Below are 8,375 nucleotides of genomic sequence, written 5' to 3' on the forward strand. Positions count from 1 at the left end.
CCTACTCCTCCTTTGAGCTTTTGGACTTGAAGTATTTCTCTTCCCAAGGTTTGTTTGCCCTCCAAGGAATTTCAGGATCCCACATTTCAGGATCCCACATTTCAATCTAAAACAGTAAACAGAGCAGCTAGAAAAAGTGGTTAAAAGAAAAATCCCAGTGAGTTACCTATAAACACAAACGAAACGTATTAATGGCCGAAGACTGCCTCCCTCCATGTGTCTGTCTCACTTGAATCAAGACAGCGAATTGACTGAGCATAGTAAATTTCTTAAAAACAGAAGATACAATTGAGCTAACTAAATAAAGTGTTCTGTATTCCCCCTTGCTATTGATTTCCGTGGAATTTGCTATATGGGCAGCATTACCTAAAAGGACTGAGCCTCTCTGTTTCTAACATCACTTTCTGCCCAGTGGTACGTTTTAAGGAAGCGGAAAGAGGCAAGGGGATGTGTGATTAAAATCAGAATACTTTTCTTCTCATTAAAAATATTGCCATTTCTTTCCTTTGATGGCTCTGGTTAAAGGAAGGAAAAAGACAAGTGGGTGCCTGCTGTTGCACTGTTTTTATTACCACCGCAGTCACTGCCATAATTGCATTTTCAGCACCTGTGCCTTCCTCCACTGCTGGCACTATTACTGGAATAATTACAGCAGCACTGACTCTTCTACCCTTTTTTCCAGCCTCATCTGTGACATGCATTTAAAGTGTTTTATTCCACCTGCTTCCAGGCAAGATCAGGAACTTCCCTGTAGGGGAATAAGAGGCCCAAGCCAGCTTTTGAGAGAGCATGGCCAGCCTGAGTGAGGAGCGAGGCAAGGCACAGGCATTACACAGGAGCCTGTGTGGTGGGCTGACCTTGGCTGCATGCCAGGTGCCCACCCAGGTGCTCTATCACTGCCCTCCCTGGCAGAACAGGGCAGGAGAAAGTAAAATGGAAAAAACCCCCTTGTAGGTCAAAATAAAGGCAGTTTAATGAAGCCATATCAAAAGGTGCACGCACAGAAGCAAAGCAAAACAGAAGATGTTATTCTCTACTTCCCATCAGAAGGTGATGTTTGGCCACTTCCCAGGAAGCAGGGCTTCAGTACGCATAGTGGTTGCTCTGGAAGACAAACGTAAATAACGAATGCCCACCCCTTCCTCCTCCTTTCTCTTAGCTTTTAAATCTGAGCAGACATCATACGGTATGGAACATCCCATCAGTCAGTTTGGGTCAGCTGCCTTGGCTGTGTCCCCTCCCAAGACCTTGCTCACCCCCAGCCTACAGGTGAGGTGGGGGGAAGGTTGGAGAGACAGCAGTGATGCTGCGCAAACGCTGCTCAGCAGCGGTCAGAACACTGGTGTGTTGTCACCACCTTTCTAGCTCCCAGGACAAGCACAGCACTGTGAGGGCTGCTGTGGGGCTCAGCCAGACTCAGTGCCACCTGTCTTCTTCACTGCTTTGGACCAGGCAGGGCACAGTTAAGGCAACACATTCAATTGCCAGTTACTGCTAGTGCCTTGGAGAAACTCCTCCACAGAGCAAGGAGAAACAAAGAGATTAATCTCAGGTTCACCATTAAGCATGTGATGAAATGCTGGGCATAGCACAATACTATCCCCTTTCACTTAGGTTACGCAAGGCCAGAAGTCTGTTTCTGCCTATATAGTGCAGAAATATGAATTTCAGTATCTAATGGCGCAGTGGGAAATTATGTCACTGGAAACCTATCCAGCTTTCTCTGGCTCCTCAGTACAGGTATGACTTCTTTATCTGTGTCTCAGACAGCAGTAACCTTGGGTATATGTCCTAAGAAAAGCTTGAAGTTGTATTTAACTCTGCAACAAGACATCCCTAATCTTCTGTCAGGAAGCTCCTTGAAACAAACTGGTATAACTCATGTTTAGAATATGTAAATACAAGTTGCATTTGGTCCTCCAAAGTTCACACCTTAGACTTTTACTTCTTCCAGTATGAAAATACATACAAGAAAGAGTAACCTATCAAACAAGGTAAAATTTGTTACATTGCATTATTTGACTTAATAGGAAGGGACCCACGAAAGAGCACAGCTTTGTTATTAGCATCCCATAAGCAGGTAATCGTAAATTTGTGCCATTTTACTGCCCAAAGGTATCACACAGTGAAATGTGAAAATTAATGGCATTGGGAGTTTGATGTGAAAATACATGAAAAAGCCTACTAATTTGTTAATGCTCTGATGCTTGCTTAGAACAAAAACCAATTACCTAAAGTAATTCAAAGTGTTTTGAAGACTAAAGCTTTTTTACTTGTTATTTGGAAGAGTAACATACAAGTAATATTAACACACTTCAAATTTACACGGGTCAGTTTTCAGCTCTGCCCCACAAAGAACCAGAAAGAAAAAAATGTCATCTTTGTAGAAAAAGTCTTATAATTCTGAGACTGAAATGGTAATTTGGCTCTTATAGTGCAGAGAGCACCAATTTTTTTGGTTTGGTTGTTTGTTGGGGTTTTGCCAAAGCAGGTGAAGCACAGCAAAGAAAAGGCTTTTTTTTTTTTTTCCAGAAAATGGAAATGCAGAGCATTCCATGCAGTAGATATGCCTGTAAATTTTAATTTATATACAAGTTTTAGGGAAACTTCTGGCTAATTTACTTTTTTTTTTTAATTCCTTTTTTATTTTTTACCTCCTTCCTGGAGAAGGCAAAAAGTAGTTCTCGTATGTAAGCAACACAGAAGATGGAAAACTTGGGAAATTACACTCACCAATGCAAAAGCAGGGGAAGAGTTCTGGTTCCCAAGTTCAGAACAATTCAGAATAATTCAAGGGTCAGTGACTTTTTCCAGCTGTCTTTTGATTATATAACATTTCTCCTTAAAGTGTCCAGGAGAAGTGGAACTCTATAAAGAAGCCTCCCTAGATACAAACCAGATGGTGGTGGCAGTGGAATATGAGCAAGCTGCCATCATGAGGGTTATAAATTTCATAGGCCACTTCTTGAAAGTTGGGGTAAACAAGGAAAGGCAACCATGTGAGCACCTCCAGCAACCCTCATACATTGCACATCGGGGTGTTGCTAAAAACCAGTGCAGAGTTTATAAAACTGATAACACTTTAAATCCTGTGGACTAAAACTCTCAATCCTGACACTGGCATCTGTTATCACAGGATTAGAGCACCAAAAATGCAGGAAAAAAGCTATTTATGCTTTCCAAGCTGTTTTCCTTCACTATAAAAAAAAAATATGCAAAACACCCACCATAATCCTTCATGATGCATCCAATGGTAGGCCTCCACTTTGACACATTCATTGGTACTGCAATACTAACACATCACTTCCGTTATTCCCATAGACATCCCAGGAGTTTTTAGGAAAACCTCTAGTTCATACTTGTTCTCCTTTATGTGTCCCCAGGAAGCCTGTTCCCGCTCATTTAAAAGGAATTACCTATGTTTCAAACATGGATCAGTCAAAGATAACTCCCACCTACCTACAACAACTGAATAAAGCATGCTATAGATCAACAACTGATACAAATTCCACTTTTTCTTGTGCATTACCATTTTTCCTTGTGTATTTCAGCCTGTGTAAGGCAACTGGTTTTTTGTGTCTCAAGCTATATATTTCTAGACAGAGTTTGTACCTTTCTCTGTCATTCCAAGCATATCTTCCAAGAAAAGACATCTCAACGGCACACAAAAATTCTAACCACTGCAAAAGCACTACACCTGTAATGGTCATCATGCACAGTCACCTTGTGCTAAGAGGCTATGACCTTTGTACATAAGTTACTTGGGAGACCATTTATTCTATTTTTTATAGGGACATCTAGTAGTAAAGATATGCAAACAGTTTGGAAACACATGGCTGTGTTTTCTGCTCTTTCACTCATTCTCTGCTCCAACTCCTCAGGTACCAGCTCTTTTACTAACTTGCTCCAACAGGGACTGCATAGTTGTTTAGACTGAGGGATTCACGAGTCATGGTGTATTCTGGCTTACTAAAAGTTCACAGAATAATATTTGAAATACATGAAGATTTATAGCAAAGAACATAAAGCACAGTGGAAAACAGCATCTTCTTCAAAACCTCTCTGGGTATTTTACTTCCTTTCCTATTTGCTTTTCTTTTTTTTTCCAGACGTTACAAGCGCCCATTAAGAATTTGACATATCTCATTCTCTTAGCACTACCACTACCCAGAATTTTTAGATCATCTCATTACTCATTGATTTCTGGGACATGAAAACTCTCCTGATCAATGTCAAATAATAAAGGTTGCTATGACAACCTGTCTCAGCTGACATGAAAATAACTAATGATTTCATTAATAGAAGAGATTAAAGGTAGTGATAATCAGTGCCAATTTGTTCTGTAATGGCATCTGTATTGACGCATCTCTGGTGTCAGAAACACTAGACAATTTTCTTTTACTGAATTGAGTTAGAAGAGATTGGCAATACCCTGTTTCCTTAGGTATGTCCCAGGGAGCTCCTCCTAACACTGTAAGTAACATGTCAAACCCAATACTGTTTTGCTAATTAAATGTTATTAACGCTAAGTATATCAGTGGTAGAGTACAGCACTGAAGGGCTGTAGTGTCTATTTTAGGTTTAATTTTATTTTCCATTTATAGTAATAATATAAAACATAGCTGGAAGCTTTTCTTTGTCTTGAAGGTGATCACACCATTTGTATCTTCTAAGTACAAAATCATTCATTTTCAGTTCTGGGTGAACAGCTACAGTGGTAGGTGTAGGGCTTTGGCGTGTGACTAAGCCACACATACACTCAAGAGACAGTGTGAAAATTAATCTCGGGAAATCAGTGCAAATGGTGCCTTATCATTTGGGATCTCTGTGGTCAAGAGTAGAAAACGCACGGGCTAAGATCCCAGCTTTAAATGAGATATACACAGATCAGTATATTCATAAATTCTGATTCGAATTTCTTGCAGCGTCAGATCTGATCTGCTGCAGCCATCATGGCTGTGAGGCAGTGGCTTGCTTGGGCACAAGATGGGCGCTCTGTCTTACAACACTAACATTAAATAGACTTCCCTTCGCTTCTCTTCATAAATAAATGAAAATTGGAGATGTAAAATACCTTGAAAAAGAGTCAATTTAGTAATGATAGGGACAGCTCCCTTCGGTTTACTGAGTGTCAGGCTAAAAAAAAAAAAAAGAGCAAGTCATCTTTCAGTCAAATTGTAGGTTAATTTTGCCATTTTAAGGGCAAAATATGATATCCATTGAGATCCACGAGACCTCTTAAAAATGCAAAAGAATTTATAGAAATTATACACTAAGAAACACAATATAACCCAACCCCTAGAAACCTTAGTAGTTCAGGGTCATCTAATTAGTTATGGAGGTGGACACACATTATTATAGTGATATCTACTGGACACATAACACCTCAAATTGTCCCATGTGCCTTGGTAGAGCATTATTTGGCAAGAAAAGTCTGGTTTCTGCTGAAATAGTACTTGATGTTTAATAGTAAGTATATCAGAAATGATCTGACGTATTTAGTAAATAAATTGTGGTTAGTTACAGCAGACTTTGGTAGATGTGCTCTTATGAACTGTTAACAAAGATCAGCTAAATGCAATTGTGAAAAATGTAAGTCTTTGTATTTGTAAAATGTAGGGTAACGTTTACTTTTTAAACTTACAGCAAATATCTCAAGACACATCCATTTCGTTTTCATATGTCTTTGCTGCTTATTGCAACAGAGCTATCTACCAGAGGGAAGGTCAGCAGAGAGGCTATGGGTAACCTACAACAGCTGAGCACGTTTTCAGATTTCTGATCATAACTGACATCTTAGGAGTCCCAGCTCTGCATTGGGGCCACACAGACCAGTAAACATGATTTTTGCCATTACTAGGAGAAAGCACCAGGCTTTGTACTAACCTGGCAGTGCAGAGACCCAGCACTCGACTGTGTCTCGGCCTGAGCTGGTCGGGGCTTGGTTTAACATTGCGCAGTGGTCAGTGACCACTGCCAGACCCTGTTTTAGCCTGAGCCCTGGGAATACCCTGTGCAGTAAGATGTGACAGCCCCAGGGCACCACTGTGCAACAAACAGCCCCTTGGGGTAGCAGGGCTGGCAGAGGCTGGGGGCTACCTTTCAAACTTCAGCTGGGAAGCAACGAGAAAGAAGCAGACTGTGTCAAGAAAACGTATAAAAATAACTCTAGTCAGATCATATACCCAGGAGTAAGAACCTCCACTGCCCATGACTTTCATATTCCCAGAGGAGGCCCTGGGATGCCAATCACTCTTTGTTTTACTGAAAGAAAATCTAGGTACAATTCAGATGTGGCTGATCTCTCTCCAAAGAGATGAGATGAGGGTAAGACATTCAGAGCATCAGGACTGCAGGATGAAACACTGTGTACATCAAGAGATAAGCCTCAAAACAGCCCGACCGACTGAAAAAAAGCATTCACTCCACGTAAAGCTTTACCTGCCCTAATCAGACAACTTGGTTGGAAAGCAGCTCCCTGCTTATTAAATGGAAAGACATAGGCAGGTAAATCTGACTCCGTCTACCATGCAACAGTGTGAATAACTTGCCCAAGGTCACACAGAAAGGGTGATCTGAACATACCTGTTTCAAGTCTTGCATAACTGTGTATCATTTAATGAACCTACCATTCATGACACCACTATTCATCTTTCACTGACGCTGTGACTGCTGCTCAGAGGTGCTAGTCATCATCTCGTGAAAATGTCTTGCTTTGTTTCCTTCCTTTAGTTGAACACTGCAATGACAGTCAGTAAAACTCAGCTATGTACAACTGTTACAACCTTGACGCTGAATGGAACAGAGAATACTCAAACAAGCACTAACCTGTAGTGATACAATCTTTCATTCTGAAACTCTGCTGAAAACTCTTTCCAGTTTCATCTTCTCTGTGAAAAAATCCCAGTCAACATATTGTACATGGATTAATTGTCTTAACATCTCTGCATACACACGGTACAGCACATTTGACAGGCGGGGCCTATGTGATTTAATGGGGACTATTCTCTCATGTAGCTAAAATAAAAGCTTGGCTTAAGGGTAGTGCTGGAAGTCCCTGAGGTCAGCCAAATCCCAATGCTAGATTTATCTAAGGGACAAACATGTAGCTGCCAAAAAGCAGCTACATTCTCCTTGGCCTGAGGCTGCACTGCTAAGACTAGCAGGGCTGAAATTCTTCGTCCTTCAGACTGTGGGGATGCTATGAAAGCTCCTCTCCAGCAGCTAGGCTGCAGCGCTGAGCTGGGGTGAGACACACTGAGAAAGCTATGCAAATCTTGCCTTTTTTAAAAACAGGTGATTGTATAGAGGAGACACTGAGGGTGTCAAAAAGTAGTAGGATGCTCCTAGCAGGACAAACACAGAAAAGAAGGCCAGGTTTTTAGACATTTAAGATGAGCTTCAGTGAAATAGCTGTTGGCACCTAAAGCCTAAAAGTTTTTTGCTTTTATTCCCTATGCATGCACCATTTTGAGAATCAGGAAGATGTATAGGCAGGAATCATGCTCGCTTCAAAAAGTGGCAGAAGGCATAGCCTGAAGGGTACTGAGGAAAGGAAATAAACCCAAAGTTTATGCTGCTCTAACTCTGTTATCTCTGTTCCTTGCCCATCACCACACAATGCAGTAGGACATGAGAGTAACATTGTAATGGTTGATGCTCCTGGTTTTATGCAGCTGTATGGTACGGCTTGCTTACTTTTCTGAAAACAGGGTATCCAGTACTAACCTCCTGACTAAGCTCTTCGCTGTGAGAAAAAGGTTTCTGAGTAGCAGTTTAAACATTAACATACCTTTAAGAGACAGATGGCTTCATCTCATCATTAGCTTTGACAAGCCAGGATGGGCTATAGGTCTTATTTTCCTTCTAATATTCTTTTGTTGCCTTTCTGGCAATGGTAATTTTTTTAAAATAATAAAGAGCTTTTAAGGAAACATGGCTGAGAAATGCAAACTTTGGCAGTGTTCTGCAAAGCTGAGAAACTAATTTCTCCTTCTTCTCAGGAGTGGATGTAATAGCAGCTCTCCTTGAATTCGCTGTGGCACTGGCATGTTCCAGGCTCCAGAGTCTGCCCCTACTAAGGTCGGCATTTCCTTGCTCAACAGAGCTGCAATGAAATGTACACATTGAGCAAACACGGCACGCCAGCTAAAGTCAGGGGAGAAAGCTAAGCAAAGACTCCGAAGTTTGATTATCAGCATTAATTTATAAAAATTAGGAGTGCAGTGAGAATGTGTCTGTATACCACAAACTGTCTGTCTTTTATGTCTCTGGCTACTATGGCCACAGTCACAGGAGTCCATAGCAACCACAAATCTAATATAGGTGAGAAGCTGAGGAGTTTGTACAATATCTCGGAGCCAATACGCTTATAA

General features: G+C 41.1%; 1 long non-coding RNA gene across 1 annotated transcript in view; it reads right to left on the bottom strand.

The window, feature by feature from the left end:
- The window catches only part of LOC114014295 (uncharacterized), a 144,491-nt gene extending 137,724 nt beyond the window's left edge, over positions 1–6,767 (bottom strand). Inside the window, exon 1 of the long non-coding RNA XR_008730037.1 lies at positions 6,630–6,767. This is a non-coding gene — a long non-coding RNA (uncharacterized LOC114014295). The remainder of the gene's footprint in view (positions 1–6,629) is intronic.
- Positions 6,768–8,375: the final 1,608 nt, after the last annotated feature.

Source organism: Falco cherrug, chromosome 1 (genome assembly GCF_023634085.1).
Source record: "Falco cherrug isolate bFalChe1 chromosome 1, bFalChe1.pri, whole genome shotgun sequence".
In the NCBI taxonomy this organism is placed as follows: Eukaryota; Metazoa; Chordata; class Aves; order Falconiformes; family Falconidae; genus Falco; species Falco cherrug.